We start from the raw sequence: 17,562 nt of genomic DNA on the forward strand, positions 1-17,562 counted from the left end.
AATTTGGAGAGAGGAAGGGAAGAGGGGAAGGGAGCAAAGGAAAAGGGACCTTTGTAACTACAGAGAAATAACACATCTATGAGCATATATACCTTGCTCACTGTGGAGGAAAATGTTTGTGTGGTTCCAGCCGAACTTTGGTTTGACATACCACACTGTTCCCTGCAGTAGATAAGGCCTTCCTGACGATCTCCAGAGGACACCAAGTCCCGTCTCTGTCATTTACATATAGTAAGTCACCTTGAACAAGTCCCTTCTCTACTGTGTAAAACACAGGTAAGCGTAGGACCTACCTACCCCAGAGGGTTGTGGGGAGATGAAAGGACCTCAGACATGGTGGGTCTTACCCAGTGCCTGGTACACACCAGGCTCTCAGATGGGAGCTGTGACTAGTTAGGCTAGTTTATCCTTCTTTGCCTTGGTAGAGAAACGAGAACCATTGTCCCTTCCTTGCCAACTCAAGTTTTTTCCTGCTGAAGCAGGGCTCACCTGAGCCGCCTTGACATCAGGGTTTGCAAACCACCTTGGGGCACTCATTGTGTAAATAAACCAATAAATTCTTTTCCCCCTAGTCTTATCAGAGGCAAGCCCTCGTTTGGAATTTCTGAAGTAAAGTGACTCTTGCCAGGGAGCTGGCACCAGGGCAGTGTGTGAAGCAGGGATAATGAGTTGCAGTGGTCATGGCTGAGTGAAAACGGCTGCTGTGGGAACTGGAGGTCTCTGGAATCCATTGGTGACTGCTCTGGTATCCTGGCCCTTCACTCGTGCTTCCCTGTGCCCTGTTGGAGAGCTGTTTGAGAACCTGCTGATTTTAGCATGGAGGTGGTGCAGAAGGGCATTGGTGTTTATCGTGTCCCACCCAGCCAGGGGTTGGCCATTCATTCAGCAGGTATTTATTGAGTGCCTACTGGGCTTCAGGCTCCGTTGAGAGCAAAGTCCCTGCTACAATGGGGTGTACCTTCGGGCCAGGGAGATGGGCAAACAGATAAATTACATTCTGACTGGGGGCTTGGTATTTGCTAGAATTCTTTGACCCATCTTAGGAAGCTGGAGGGATGGCCCTGTCTAGGACACCTGTTGGTAGTTGCTGTGTGAACTTGGGCTTTGGATCTGAGAGACCTTTGCGCCTTCCCTACGGTGTTACCCAGAGCCTGTTAGGATGAGCTGGGCACCGGGCTAAGTGCTGGGAATGCAAGGGTGACATAAGACAGTCTCCAACTCATATCATTTACTACAAATTAGTGAGAGACAGTCATCAAACTGTGCAAATAGAAATGCCAGGCTCTCTGAACCTTGGTTTATTTCCTCTCCTGTTTCATCTGGACTCAACTTAGAAATATTTATTGACTGCCTGTAAACGAATAGAGTGTCTGTAATATGCCAGACATTGTTCCAGCACTGGGGATTTGGCAGTGATTAAGCCGTCAAAAATCCTGTCCTCACGGAGCTTACATTCTAGAGCAGTGATTCTCAAGCTTGGGGAAGCATCAGAATCACCTGGAGGATTTGTGAAGCCGGGTCCCACTCCCTCACTCCCACCCACACACCCAGTCTGTGTCAGTAGGGCTGCCGTGGGGCTTGGAAGTTGGTGTTTCCAGCGTATGACGCTGCTGCTTTGTGCCCTGTTGCTTTGCAGACCGCTAACAGTTGATTTATTGAATCCTCGCAATAACCTGGGAGGATTGGGGGTTAGGGTGGGGTAGGGGAGTTGGGGGGAGCCCTCTCCTTGCTGTTTTACAGACAGGGAACTGAAGAAGGCAGGTGAGGCAACTTGGCCCTCCCTCTTACGCTAAGCAAGCTACAGGGAATGACTTTAGAAGCAAGCGCTGTTTAACTGCCTCGCCGTGATCGCTATGAGCAATTTTGTTCTGGTTCTTTTGCTGACCCAGAGCCTGACTGGTGGCAACATCCAGTTGGGTTTGCCCCCGCGTTGTAAAATAAAGGATGGGGAAGCAGGAGGTCTGAGCAGATCCCAGAAGCCAGAAGGAACTTCTCTTTACATTAGAATGTGTGGAGTTATGTATCCATGGTTGCCGAGAGGAGCAGAGGGCACGGGTCTTCCCTGTTTCTCCCTGATGCTGAGCCAGGAGACCTGTGCCGAGTCCGCTCTTCAGAGGAAGGGGTGCTGGGCTCCTTCCCCCCAACCCAGTCTTACTTCGAGTCTAGGAAGTGCAGATGAGGTGTGGCGAAGAGGCAAGGCTCTCCTCTCAGAATCCTCACAACAGCCCTCTAGGGAGGCCTTGTTCCCCTTGACCATGACTTGGATTGTACATCCTCAGCCTTGCCACTGGCTGGTTCTCTGACCTTGTTTAAGCTACTTAAAGCCTTCTGAGCCTCAGTTTCTTCACTGGCAAAATGGGAATAAATTAGAAGCTACCTTGTAAGCCACAATGAAATTCGAGGTCTCATTATATTTAAGTTCCACTGTCTGGACAGAGATTAAGGCCTCCTTGATAGCTTCATCTATAGTTCTGTAGTTTCTGCTCAGTTCATATATTTTGAGCACCACAATTTTTTTGGACATAAACCTCTTTCTTCTCATTTCTCTGGAAAAATGGATCATACTTAAGCAGATACACATCTTCCCAGACAACAAAGACCTTTGCTAGACGGGACTACTAAGCGGTATCTTAATAGCTCAAAAAATTTCAAACCAGCCTGAGTGGTTTATTTCCACTGCTGATATAAAACAAATATTTGCTGGCCGCAGGTGGAGGACCCTGGGTGTTTCTTCAGCCTCCTGACTGGTCACCAGGCCTGAGTGGTTCTCAAAATGTGGTCCCAAACCAGGACATCAGCTTCACCTGGGAAGTTGTCAGACCTGCAGACTCTCCTGTCCCACCTCAGACCTACTAATCAGACACTCTGGGGGGTGGAGCCTTGAGAGCTGTCTTTTAAGGAGCATCCCAGGTGACTCTGCTGCCCCCTCAAGTCTGGGAACTACTGGCCAAATGTTTGCAGCTAGAATGACGTGAGGGATTCTGTGAGTGGTCGCAGGCAAAAACTGGCCAGGTTTGAAGAGCCTTCCAAGCACAGGTCGATGCAGCTCGTTGAAATGGTCTTCACTGGCTTGAGAACATTTTATGATCAATCCCCAGACCCGTATTGTCCAAGCGGGACCTCCGCACTTCTTTCACCAGGCCTCACCATCACTTAACATCTTTGCATCAAGATTCAGCTCACAAATGAAGTATAAAAAGGCCTTCCCCTTCTCCCTCGCCTGGGCTCCATGACACCTTATGCTGTAGTAGGACAGCGTGACTACCCACATCCTCTCCGTTCTTGTTAATAGGCAGCTCAGTGGCTGGCACACAGTAGGACTGCACCAAGCCAGGAAATGGCTGCTCCCCAGTTGGGAGTTTTGGATTCTGTTTGTGGCCCTTCCTCATAGCAGCAAGTCCCTTGGCCTTCCTGAGCCCTAGTCTTCGTTGCTCTGTGACGGGGGGAATAATGACCCTTGGTCTCCTTTCCACAATGGAGTATAGGAGTCTGTGTCTGGATCTCCGGGACAATAGGATCAGTCAGTGATTCTCAAGTTCAGTTGCACATCGGACTCAGCAGAGGGGGAGTGCTAAAAACACCTATGCCCGCCCCACTCCCAGAGAATCTGGTTTCATTGGTCTGGGGTCTGGCCTGGGCATGGGATTTCTAGAATCTCCCCAGTTGACTCTGGAATACAGCCACATTGGAGAACACGACTGTAGGTAAATACATCCCTTCCTCAAAATGCTTGTAGAGTTTGAATGAGATTATGCTAAAGTACCTTGTAAAGCGCTTTAAAATTTAAGAGTTCCACAGTTCCACATGGAAAACTGAAGATGATTCAGGAAGTATTAAAAAATAGCTATGGGGGGGAGAAGGAGATATTTCAGGGATGTCAGGCACCTTGCAGTTTGGTAATTTCCCCTCTTCTAGATCTGTCTTGCTATTTCTTTCCTGATGTGTTAAGTATCAAATTGATTTGGGCTTGTCTTTGCCTTAATGTGAAAATCTTTCAACTCGCATTGCAGGAGTAAATGCCTTTAAATAAATCGGTCTAAGCTACTTCGGAGTTGTAGGTCTGGGGGGTGGGCAGCTGCTGCCTGTCCCCAGCAGATCTTGGTCTGGATTTCATGCACACGTCTGAGTCCTCGAGACTCCAAGGGAGTGGGGAATGCAGATGTTGTCACCATGTAGATCGTGGCCGGTGGATAAGAACTCATCATAGCCAACACTTGCTGAGACTCTAGATAGTGCAAAGATCTGAGCCGAGCGCTTTGAGTGCATTTTCCAATTTAATTCTCCTAGCAACCGTGCGAGGTGAGAACAGTTACCACCTCCATTCTGCTGCTGGGGAAACTGAGGCTCAGGCAGTTGAGAACTTGCCAGTGATGGCACAGCTAATAAGTGGCAGAACTGGGATGCCACTTTCTCTGCCGCCACATTGCACCCTGAAGGCCAGGCCAGGCTAGGCTGTCAAGAAGAGCAATACTGAATTTGTTCTGGTAATTCAGACCATAGCTCCTTTCACTACTGTGATTCCTTGAGTAGCAACTTCGCTCAGTTGCTCAGGGTCTGTCTGGATAGCTAGACCTTTCTGTTTGCTCTGCTCCTATTTTCGGAGATGTCCCTCTCTCAGCGAGCACGGTGAGCGAGCTCTTTTTCTGAGTACAGTCAGTTTTTCAAAATTCCTCCAAGGATCACTTTCCTAGACCACATTCCCCTGTCCTGGTGGTGATGAGCATCTTTGTTTCACCCTCCTTATAGACTCTTGTGCTCAAGGTAGCCCCATCTCTTGTTACTTTGGTATGAAAGACTCAGCAGGAATCAAATTCCCTTCGGACGCTTTGGTGTCTGAATGGCATGTGGGCTTGGACGGCAGCATTCTTGCTTGCCCGGTAGCACATCCTTCAGGACGTTTGTTTGGGTTCACTAGAAGTCAATTGGGTCATCTCAGATCTGAAGTGGCTCTAGCCGTGCACAAATTACCTTCCATTTCTGTTGCGTGTTGGGTAGAATCGAAAACAAAGAATGCCATTACCTTTGTGTGTTTGGTTCCTGGTGGGAACTGTGCTAAGAAGAGGGTTCAGCAGTGACCAAAGACAGACATCATTCCTCATAGAGCTTACGGACACATAATAAGAACATGAACAAAAGACTTACGGATTAGGAAGATAAAGAGGATGCTGTATTAGAAAATAATAGGTCTTGTAAATGACACCAAAGATCCAGCTATGGAATTTAAAAGTTCTGTAGTCAGAAACGCTGTTTGCTTTTACCTTTAAGTAGGATCCGTCTATAGTGATCACTGCTCTACCTCTTCAACCAGGTTTTCTTAATTCAAGTCAGGAGATCCTGGCACTCACTGTAGTGGCAACAAGTGTATTTTCTTTTTTTTCGCTTTTTTTTTTGAATGAAAGATTCTTTAACTTCTGTAGTGCTTCACAATTTTCAAAAGTTTCACACACGTGATTTCATATAATCTCATAATAACCCCCCCCTTTTTTTTATCCCCTACCCCTGTATTGTGCCTTTCCCCTTCCCTCTCCCCACTGGTAACCTGTAGTTTGTTCTCTATGTCTGTTGAGTCTGTTTCTTTCTGTTTTATTCCCTGGTTTGATGTATTTTTTTGATTCCACATATAAGTGATATCATACAGCATTTGTCTTTCTCTGACATACTTCACTTAGCCTAATGTCCTCCAAGTCCAGCCATGTTGCTGCAAATGGCAAAATGTCATTCTTTTTTTATGGCCAAGTAGTATTCCATTGTACATGTAGACCATATTCTCTTTATCCATTCCTCTGTTGATGGATACTTAGGTTGCCATACCTTGGCAATTGTAAATAGCGCTGCTGTGAACACTGGGAAGCAGTGCTTTTTCTTTCTTTTTTTAAAAAATAAATTTATTTATTTATTTTTGGCTGCATTGGGTCTTCGTTGCTGCGCACCCGGGCTTTCTCTAGTTGCGGCGAGCGGGGCCTACTCTTCGTTGTGGTGCGCGGGCTTCTCATTGCGGTGGCTTCTCTTGTTGCAGAGCACAGGCTGTAGGCGCGCAGGCTCAGTAGTTGTGGCACGCGAGCTTAGTTCCTCCGCAGCATGTGGGATCTTCCCGGACCAGGGCTCAAACCCGTGTTTCCTGCATTGGTAGGCGGATTCTTAACCGCTGTGCCAACAGGGAAGTCCCAGCAGTGTTTTTTTCTTAACTTTGGCCAAGGAGCTCTGTTCTTCCCCCAAGGCAGCATGATTGGTCAACCACATGCATCTGAATTTCCTAAGAGAGTTACTCAAATGCAGATTCCAAGGCCTGGCTCTGGTCAACATAATCAGAATTTCTGGATTATGTGAAACCCAGGCTCCTTTGTAAAAAGAACCACTGAGTGATTTTGCTACCGTCCTAGGTTTGAGAAGTACTGATCAAGGAATAGACTTGTTTCCAAGTGCAAATCATTCTAGAGACTCGACCAGGACTAGAATCCCTTCAGCCTCTTCCACAACCTGGCCTGCTTATTTATTGGTCCTCACCTCAGAAACATCTCTTCCTTTCTTCAGGCATCCATGGGTTTCTAGAGTGTGCTCAGGTGCTCTCTCCCCAAGAGTAAGCCTTCAGTCCTCCCCCATGCTTCTTTCTCTGAGGGACACAGAGGGGTTCCATACCCACCACCCCACCCCACCCCCATTCCCGCCATACCCTCCATTCTCCTCCTCCCACCCCCATTCTCTGAGCAAAGTTCCAGGAGTGTCACCAGGAGACCTGTGGCGGCATCTTCCTTGACCTCCCTGTAGTGTCTAACCGTATTGCCAGCTCTCCTCCTTTCCTGGCAGTCATTCTTATCCAGGAGAGTAAGGCGTTGTGCAGTCTCCTCCCTAGTGGCGGTCTGTGTCGCCAGGCCTTCGACCACCTGCTCTGCACTGAAACCTCAGGTGCTTATTTCCAGTTTCCGGCTGGACATCACTTCTCTGTCCAGGCGAGCACTGCAAACTACCACAAATCTAAAACTGAATCCAGTCCGGGTCTCAAACCAACATCTTTGCCCATCTGTGTACGTTGAAGCCCCGCCTCCCTCACTGGCCACGTTGGGTACCACTTGCTCCACGAGGCCTTCCCTCATCTGTCATCTCCTGTGCCACTCTGGCTAGAGGGTATCTACTTTAAGCCAGGCCTGTTCTGGTCAAAAGCAACAGAGGCCCACGTGACATGGCTCTAGGAAAGAGAGGCTGCTGTGAGGTCAGAGATTTCACAGGAATCTAAGGATGGGCATAGCGGCCCCCACTACCGGGATGGCAGGAGCTGCAGCTGGAGGCCGTGAAGAACAGCGGTCTCCACGTACGTCCCTCTGTTCCCTCCTGTCGGCCCGCTCATGTCATGGTTTCTGCTACCTCTGAAACCTACAGACAGACTACAACAAATCTGAAATTTGTTCATACGTTCGTAAACCACGTTATGAATTAGTTCTGCCTTGAACTTGCTGTGTGACCCTGGACAAGCTACTTAATCTCTGTGAGCCTCAGTTTCCTCACTCTATACAAATAAGACGAAGAAGAATAATAGCCAAGATTTTATTGGGTGCCAAGCCCTGCTCTGTGTTTTATATTAGCTCAATTAACTGTCACACTAACTTTCTGAGGGAGGTACTGTTACTATCCTCATTTATAGATGAGGAAGTGGAGGCACAGAGAGGCTAAGTAATTTGCCCAACGTCACACAGCTAGAAAGTGGCAAAGCCAAGATTCAAACTCAGGCTCTCTGGCTCCAGAGCTCACGCTGTTAGACCGCCATTCACTTTGAGGGGTTATTGTGAGAATTATAGCGTGGATTCTCTTATTTAGGACACGTAGCCGAGAGCAGTACTCAGAATAAATACCTAAGAATGCTAACAGCCATGACATCATCACAGCATTAGTTTGCAGGTGACCCATATGACCTTCACAACCCCAGCTGACCCGTAACTCTTCGCCTCAGCAGCCACAGCTAACCCGGTGTCCCCGGTTCAAATTCTTGTGAGAGATGCTGATTTGGAAAGATGACAGAGCTGGCCTTGAACTGGATTCACCTGGTGCAAGAAATCACAACAGGGCTCAGAGGTCATGTACCAACCACGGCAGCTCTCCTCTCAGGAGAGGCCGTGGGCAGCTGGCATCCCTAGGTCGTTCTTTCTCAGAACTTCCAGAGTCAACTGTTCTGAATGTCTGGCAGTTAGGAGACCTGGTGGTTACTCTCGCTGAGCACATGCTCGATTCTGAGCCCTGCTTTTGGCCTCATCCCCTGTGGCAAGCTCCCATTCATTTCCGTGACCCTGACTCTCACTGCTGGAAGTGGGGCCTGTGGACCAGCACATCAGCATCGCCGGGGAACTTGTTAGAAATGCAGAATCTCAGGCTCCACCTCAGACCCACTGAGTCAGAAATCGCATTTTAACAAGATCCCCAGTGGTCCTTGCAGGTTAATGTTTGAGTAGCCTTGGCCAGTCAACACTACTTATGTCTGCGTAGCACTGTTTTGTTTTTTTGTTCTGTAGCTGACTGTGCCTCTAACTAGCTCCGATATAGATATCAGATAATATCAGGAAGCAGTGGATTCTTACAACCAGGTATAAACACTGCCGAGGGGTAGAAGCTTCTCAGCCTGTTCCCACAGCCCCACATGGAATAAGGGATTGAAGCCAGATCGGGGATGGGAGTGGGGGAGGGCTCAGTTGAAAGGGGGGGGTCACACCTGCTGAGAAAAGACAGGGTCCTGAGCCTGCAGCATGCCCACCAGTGGGGTCAGATGCCAGAGGTCAGAGTGGAGGCAGGCTGTGTAGAAGTCCACCACGGTGGCAGGACGTGGTCTCCGGGGTGCACGGGGCAGTCAGAAGGTGGGAACCCTTGGTGGCAGGGGCAGTGTCTCTCAACTGCAACACAGAATGAGGAGGTGGCCCGCAGGCACCTGGCAGAGATCACAGAGGCAGAATTCCAGCCCTTAGAGAACAGTGGCAAGAGCAAGACAAGGAGGTCTGGGGGCCCCAGTAAGCTTCCCAGGCAGAGGCTTGAGCCAGCAAAATAAATGGCAGGCTCCCTGGAACTAGCTTAGAACAGGGCAGAAGTACCGCCATGAGGGGGCTAGCAGAAACAGTGCCCATGGCCAAGGCTGGGACCGGCTGAGCCAGGACCCCCATGCGCAACCCTGGACCCAGCCAGGGGCAGCCTGAGTGGGGCGGCACTGGGGCAGGAGAGGGCAGGCTCCTGGTGGGGGACCGGGGGCCGGAGGGGCAGGCAGCCAGCTGCAGGCCGGAGGGAAAGTCTGTATGAGGCCCTGTGGACCGCCTTGCCTTCCTGGCATGAGGGCGGTGGGGAGGTGTGGCTGGATGCCAGAGGGCTTTCCCATCAGTGCTCCCTGGCCCCGGTTCACCGTAACCGCATAAGCGTGGACCTTGCCAGGACACATTCCCGAGATAACACCCACCGTCATCCCGGGAACAGGGTGACAGCCCGACTGTGAGCAAGGCTCCCGACACCCTCCCTGCGTTCATTTCCAGTTTGCTGGATGTTGTATGTGTGTCTATGTAAAATGACAGAAGAACGAGTCATTAGTGAGCCGTCCAAAGTCCCTTTGGGAACATTCCAGGAAAATCAATATCCCATCAAAGCCACAAATGGCTTTTTTCTTTCCCCCACTCCTTCAAGGCAGGGTTTCTCAGAGTGTGATCGGCCAACCTCCCGCCTTACTCCCCCGTGGAGCTTGTAAAACACAGATTCCTGGGGCCCTACCTGAAAACGACTGAATCAGAATCTCAGCGGGGCTTCCCAGAATCTGCATTTTTAACCTGCCACCCAGCCGATTCTAATACCCCTTAATAAAACTGAAAAACCTCTCCTCCCCCTACCCACAAGGCACTGTCTTTCCTTTGCACAAACCGGATCCTTGCCCTGCCTGCTGGTGCTCCCCCCCTGTGCTGCTACACCCACTTAAAGGGCCACCTCTTCCCAGGAGCCTGCCTAGCTGTCTTCGTCCCAGCTCAGGTAGGGGGCCCTCTGTGCACCCTTCTAACACGGCTCTGCCACATCGTCATTTCTCTCTCCTGCCTGTGTTCTCCGCTGAATGGTAACGCATCCTGCCGAGCCTCCCCAGGCCCAGCATAAAGTTTTGTGCCTAATTAGAACTAATAAATGAATATGAGCGAAGGCAGCTGAGAGGTAACGGTGAAGCCGCAGAGTAGATGCTTCCCGGTAGGAAGCCGCCACCTTCCAGTCCTTCTCTCGGTCATCCTGAACTCCTAGGTCAAGTTTTGGAGCCAGAGGGCAAGTATCGGACCCAAGGAGAGCCCAGGGCTCTGGCTGGCCTGGGGCACAGCCCACCTGTTTGGGGCTGAGGCGTCCCCAGTGGAAACCTAGCTCTCTATCTACATTTTGGAAAAACTCCAGCAGAAAAAAAGGCTCAAGGATGGTTTGCCAGCCCCAAGCCTGACGCCAAACTCAGGGCCTCTAGAATGTTCAACACCCCCCTCCCCTTGTCAAGGCAGGAGGAGTCAAAGAATAGAGCTATCGGACCATGAAACTCCCAAGAGTCCTTTCCCCCAGCGTTTCTCAGAGACCGCTGCCATTGTTTTCTGTGGGAGGCTCCGAATTGCCATTTGCCAAACTGGTAAACGTTGACCCAGCAGAAATCAGGCAAAAATAGGAGAAGCCCCGGACAGGCTGCCTTAATCGTGTTGGTGAAGGGAGAGCCAGGTGCCTGTGAGCTGAAGAATGCTGCCCATCACCTTGCTCTGAAAAACAAAACGTATTTCCTTAATCTTAACAGCTTGAGCACCCCGAAACCTGCTTTACCAGTCCAGGGTGCCTCCTCTGATCTTGCTTGCTTATCTGTGTATACGTGGGGTCGTGGGACAAGGTGACTTTGGGAAGGCCTGGCCTGCTTGAAACTCTAGGGTCAGCCCAGACTGCTGTGACCACAGGGGACCTTAGCCCCGGAGACAGGCTGACCTCTTAACGCATGAAGTCAGAGTGAGGGCACCTGCTCTCAGTCTGAAGTAGGGTTGGAACCTTCCTGGGTTCTTGGAAGAGAAAGAGAATTGGCTGAATTATAGGTGGCAGGGCAGAGCCGCTGAGGGCTCCGTGCACAGTAGGCCCTCAGCAAATAAATGCTTCTCGCATTGAGCTGGTGAGAAGGGAGCAGCCAGTGTTAAATGTGGGATCTGTCAGAATCCTTCAGACGTTTGCTGAAATTCCATGAGGGCGTCAGGGATTATAAGGTTTTAAGGTCATTACTGAGTTTCTTTCGTGATTTTTTTCATAAGGATGTCATTTCTGAATCCACTCTCTTTCTCTTCCCATCTCCCCACATTACCCTTCCTCCTTCCCTTCCAGGAGGAAGACAGTACAGTGCTATCCTTTGGTCAAAATTTCACATTCAGAAAATGGTAACGTTCAAAAATCTTGTTCAGTGCTGCAGCACCCCCTCCCCCAAGCTGGAGGTTGTGACAGCTGTCACTTACTGAGGAATTTTATATGCATTTACCATTTCGCTTGTGCCTTCGAGAGGAGGCAGCTGAGGCCCAGAGAGGCTAGAGAATTTATCAAGGTCACACAGCAAGTTGGTGAGCGGCTTGGATTTTACTGCGGGCTCTGTGACTCCACGGCCCCGGGTGCTTGTCAGTCAGTGCTGCGTCGTTGTCTCCTAGAGGTCACTGGTGCTTGTTGATATAACATCGCTAACCATTTCTCCACCGTTTCTCAGAGCGTTTTGTCCACGTGTCCTGATTAGAGAATTAGTTAAGCTCTCGAGCTCTCCAGGGAGCCGTGGCTGGAATCCTGCCTCCTTCCTAGAGTCTGCAGGCAGCCAGATCCCACAGACCCTGCTCTGTCGGGCGGTGAGGACGAGAGATGTGGCCCCGTGGTTGGGGGGCCGGCAGGCAGGTTGTGATGACCCACGGAGCACGTGTTCCCTGTCAGTTCCCAGGCACTGAACCCAGGCACCCCCCCGCTCCCCGCCTGGGACCTCCTCTCCTATTTCCCTCTTTGCCTCCTGCCCTCCTAGGATCGACAGCTATTTGGAAAGGTGAGCACAGAGGCCTTTTCAGAAAGAGTCCTATTCTCCCGTCTTCCTGGTACCCTCGCTCACTGGAGAGAGAGAAGCAGGATTGTGTGGGGAGGGAGAGGCGAGTGTACGGGAACAGTTTAGATCTAATTGTTCATGATCCAGAATGTCCTCGTTTGCATTCAGGGATGCTGCCCGCCTTTGTGAGGGGCCACACCAAGTTGAATGATGTGTTATCAGTGCAATGCAATAGCCCGATGACGTCATGAAAATGCAGGCTTTGGGAGAACATGTTCACAGGCAAGAATGCAGCGATGAAAAGATGGAAGGGCCTGGTTACGCTGCATAATCCAGCTTTTACTGTATAACCCCTGGGCTTATTGGCCCCTTGTTCCTGTTCTCTTTGACAAAGAATGATTTTTTTCTTTTTAACTTTCTGATTAGCAATCAGTAGTTTAAGCCTGCTAATCACCTCTTTAGCTTGGCATGTGGACCAAGGAAAGGCCACAGCACTTAATGTGTTCTCTCAGATCCAGAAGTTCAGAAATGTAGTCAGCCCCAATTTTTTTTTTTTTTTTTTTTTTGCGGTACGCGGGGCTCTCACTGCTGTGGCCTCTCCCGTTGCGGAGCACAGGCTCAGGACGCGCAGGCTCAGCGGCCATGGCTCACGGGCCCAGCCGCTCCATGGCATGTGGGATCCTCCCGGACTGGGGCACGAACTCGTGTCCCCTGCATCAGCAGGCGGACTCTCAACCACTGTGCCACCAGGGAAGCCCTCATTTTAACCATTTTTAAGTGTACAGTTCAGAGGCATTAAGTACATTCCCATTGCTGTGCAGCCATCCCCACCATCCGTCTCCAGAACTCTTTTCATCTTGCAAAACGTAGACTCTATCCGGGTTAAACACTCACTGCCCATTTCCCCTCCCCCAGCTCCCGGCAACCACCACTCTACTTTCTTCCTGTACGAATTTCACTGTTCTAGGTACCTCACGTGAGTGGAGTCATACAGGATTTGTCCTTTTGTGACCGGCTTGTTTCACTCAGCATAATGTCCTCCAGGTCCATCTACTCTGCAGCATGTGTCAGGATTTCCTTCCTTTTTCAGGCTGAGTACTATTCTATTGTATGTTTACACCATGTTTTGTTTATCCATTCATTTATTCACGGACACACTTTCACCTTTTGGTTATCGTGAATAATGCCACTGTAAACATGGGTGTAAAACTATCTGTTCGTGCCCCTGCCTGTACATCCTTTGTGTACGCACCCAGAAGTGGAATTGCTGGATCATATGGTAGTTCTATTTTTAATTTTTTGAGGGACTGCTATGCTGTTTTCCACAATGGCTGCACCATTTGCCATTCCCACCAGCAGCGCACAAGGGTTCCAGTGTCTCTGCACCTTCACCAACACACTTAGTATTGTCTGTTTTTGGTTTTTTTTCATAGTAGCCATCCTAATGGGTGTGACATAGTATCTCGTGGTTTTTTATTTTCACTTCCCTGATGATTAGTGATGTTGAGCATCTACACAGATACTTTTAAAAAAACGAACTTCTCCTGTCATTTCGAAGCTAAAGGCAGTAAAATGTAAGGTTCAAGGTGCTGAATCTGAGAAGCCGTGCTGCCTGGGTTTAGTGCTGGCTCCACTCCTTGCTGACTGTAGCTGTGGGTCAGTTGCAAGATCTCTCTGTGCTTCGACTTCTCACCTGTAAAATGGGGTAATAAGTAAACTGCCTCATAGGGCTACTGGGAGGATTCAATGATCTAATACAGATAAATCTCATGGAAAGTGTGAGACTTGTTATATGTGTTTGATGAGTGCTGGACTTCATTACTCTCAGAGTAGAATCTGCTGCCTTCCATCCTCCAGGGATGGTTTTCCTCTCTGCCTAGTCTTTTTCAAGTGGGGTAACAGCCTGGGGAATTTGAGGTGAGATGGTGGCTTGAACCCAGTAGGTTTTCACACTCCCAGGTTGGGCACGTCAGGAGGAAAAAGAGCAGTGGCACAACTACTGAAGCTCGCGCGCCTAGAGCCCGTGCTCCGCAACAAGAGAAGCCACCACGATGAGAAGCCCGCGCACCGCAACGAAGAGTATCCCCCGCTCGCCGCAACTAGAGAAAACCCGCACGCAGCAATGAAGACCCAACACAGCCACAAATAAATAAATAAACAAATTTATTAGAAAAGAAAGAAAACATGAGCAGTGGCAGCCTCTGAAATCCATCCTGAAACTCGGCAGCATCTGGTTTCGAGAGTGAGTTTGTGTAGAGCTGGCAGCCAGGAAATGGGACTGGGAATCTAGTGCAGAGGTAGTTTCTCTGGTTCCTTCAACCAATAACTATTAGAGCAAATAACCATCTGGATGAGAAATGGCTCCTAATGGCCTTGGAGTAAGGCAGTTAGCTAAGGGTTTGTGTTGCTGCATGTGTCACTATGGGACCCTGCATCCTGACGGCCTGGAGAACTGTCCTCAGGCCTATAACCTCTGCATCTCAGCATTTGGGCCTCCCTATTGTGCCCCATCTGTAGGTATTAGCCTCCTGGGAGAGAGATTAGGGTTCCCCTGTCCCTAATTCCAGGGGAAATTCCAGGAGTGTCAGAAGGACCCTGGGTCCTTCCCAGTGCAAATCTCTGACTTGGTCACTCTGCCCAAGGGAAGGAGTCATGGGAAAGTTAATCCTCATCTCTGATCCTTCTCTAAAGCCTAACCCAGTTTCCTTAGCAAACATACTGAAGGAAGCGGTGGCGGGGCGGGGAAGGAGTCTTCCCCCTCACCTGCCTTTACCTGGTTAACTCCTTCTCAGGGCCCAGCTTTTTTTTTTTTTTTTTTTTTGCGGCACGCGGGCCTCTCACTGTTGTGGCCTCCCCCGTTGCGGAGCACAGGCTCCAGACGTGCAGGCTCAGCGGCCATGACTCACGGGCCCAGCCGCTCCGCGGCACGTGGGATCTTCCTGGACCGGGGCACGAACCCGGGTCCCCTGCATCGGCAGGCGGACTCTCAACCACTGCGCCACCAGGGAAGCCCCGAGGGCCCAGCTTTTAACATCAGTTCCTCAAGGGATCATCGCCCTGCTCCTGGAATGGGGCCAGGTGCAGTGTTTGTATTCCCTCACAGAGCAATATTCTTTCTCTTTAAATCAGTTGTTCAATGGTTATTAGTTAAGACCTCATGTTTTCTTCTGTTTAATGTCAGCCCAGGACTCTTCTAGACTAGCCATTCTCAAAGTGTGTTCCCTGGAGGCCCCTGAGATTCTCTCAGAAGGTCTGCAAGCTCAAACTTCATAATAATACTAAGAAATTATCTGCCTTTTTAACTTTCTACCTATCATGAGAGGACTGTGGAGTTTCCCAGAGGCTACGTGACATGCAGTTTTGCAACAGACTGATGCAAAAGCAGCTCTTAGGACTCAGCGGTCTTCTTTTAAGCCATTCATTAAAGAGATTTGCAAAAATGTAAAATACTGCCACTCTTCTCACTGATTTGTGGGGGAGGGCTTGGAAAATATAATTAATTATAAGGATGTGATTTATGTTAACATGTGATTGGTTTATTATTTTTATTTTCAAAGGAATTAATATTTTTAAATTTTCTGTTTTCATTTCTAATATGATAAATGTTGATCAACAAAACCCACATGTGGACTTTCCTGGTGGCGCAGTGGTTAAGAATCCGCCTGCCAATGCAGGGGACACGGGTTCGATCCCTGGTCTGGGAAGATCCCACATGCCGTGGAGCAACAAAGCCCGTAAGCCACAATTACTGAAGCATGCGCACTCTAGGGCCCACGTGCCACAACTAGAGAAAGCCCACGTGCATCAATGAAGACTCAGTGCAACCAAAAAAAAAAAACAAAAACCACCCACGTGAACAACAACTCTTGGGGTCCTCAGGTTTTAAGAGTGTGAAGGTGTCCCAAGACCAAAAATTTGAGTGAGGATTGCTGCCCTAAACAGGGATCAGGAACTTTTTTCTGTAAAGGACTAGTGGACCATACCCTCTCTGTCTTACCTATTTAACTCTATAGCACGAAAGCAGCCATAGATAATATGTATACCAATAGGCATGGCTTTGTCCCAATGAAACAAGCAGTGAGAGAGTTCAGCCTATGGACCATAATTCGCCATCTCCTGCTCGAGGTTCCAAGCTGTAAAATGCCAGGAACCACATCTAACCGATAAATTGCTTTATCCCCAACACCTAGCACAGGGCCTGCTACTTAGTAGATGCTCAGGAATTATAACAGAAATAGTGTTTAGCGGCTGGTTGTCCAAGTCAAAAATAACAGTGGCTTAACTTCAAGGTAAAACTTCTTTAGCACATTAAAAAAAAAAAAAAAAAAAAATCAAGAGTCAGGCCAGTTAGGGCCAGGGTGATGGCTCAAGGGACCCAGGTTCCTTGTGCTTTTCTGGTCCACCATTCTTAGCATGTGCCTTCCATCATTAAACTCACCTCATGGCTCAACCAACCTTAAAGAGCCTCGGGAGAATTAAGCTGATCTGCCAATAATGAACTGCCCATCAGGACAAAACTTAACATTCTTTAAAGAAGGAACATAAAATCCAGATTCTTGACAGCTTAGTGTTCAGAGTATCTAGCATACGATAGAAAAGGTACTCGACTTAGGAAGAAATACAGTAGAAGCAGACCCAAGGATGGCAGAGATGTTGGAATTAGCAGAAAATGAACTAATGTTTATTATAGATATGTTTAAGGAGTTTTAAGGACAAGAAATCAGTAGGGAAATGGAACCAAATAAAAGTTCTAGATGAAAACTACAGTATCTGAAACGAAAACTTCCCTAGATGGATCTAACAGTAGTTCAGATGCTGCAGGAAGAAAGATCATTGAACGTGAAGTCAGAGCAGTAGAAACTATCCAGACTGAAGCACAGAAAGAAAAAAAAAAAGTTGGAAAAAAATGGTCAGAAGCTCAGTGATCTGTGGGATGTTGTTAATCAATGTAACAAATGTATATTTGGATTCCCAAAAGGAAAGGAGAGAGAGAGAGAATGAGAAAATATATTAGAAGAGGTAATGGCTGAAAAGTTCCAAAGTTGGTGAAAAATATTGACCCACAGATCCAAGAAGCTCAACAAACCCTAAGCACGATAATCATGTGGAAAATCACACGTAAATACATCATAGTCACCTTGCTAAAAACCAAAGAGAAAGAGGAAAATCTTAAAATCTCCCAGAGGATAAAGACATGCTGCATGTAGAACAATAAGAACCATTGCTAACTTATCAGAAACGATGCAAGCCAAAAAATAATTGAATAATATCTCTAAGGTGCTGAAAGGCAGAAAAAACAGTCTGCAATTCTATATCAACAAAAGTATCCTTAAAAAAATGAGGGTAAAATCAAAAGCTTTATTTTCAGTTATAAAGGCCGAGAGAAATGCTCACCAGCAGACTTACACAATAAGAAATGTCAAAAGAAATTCTTTGGGGGGAAAGAAAATGCTATCAGATGGAAATGTGGATCTGCATGAGAAATTAAGAGCACCAGAAATATAAAAGACTTAAAATTTTTATCTTAATTTCTTTAAAAGATAATT

General features: G+C 48.4%; 1 protein-coding gene across 1 annotated transcript in view; it reads left to right on the plus strand.

The window, feature by feature from the left end:
* The window catches only part of WWC1 (WW and C2 domain containing 1), a 152,254-nt gene that overhangs the window by 11,339 nt on the left and 123,353 nt on the right, over window positions 1-17,562 (plus strand). The gene's annotated exons all lie outside the window — the stretch shown is intronic.

This window comes from Globicephala melas, chromosome 3 (genome assembly GCF_963455315.2).
Source record: "Globicephala melas chromosome 3, mGloMel1.2, whole genome shotgun sequence".
NCBI classification, from domain to species: domain Eukaryota; kingdom Metazoa; phylum Chordata; class Mammalia; order Artiodactyla; family Delphinidae; genus Globicephala; species Globicephala melas.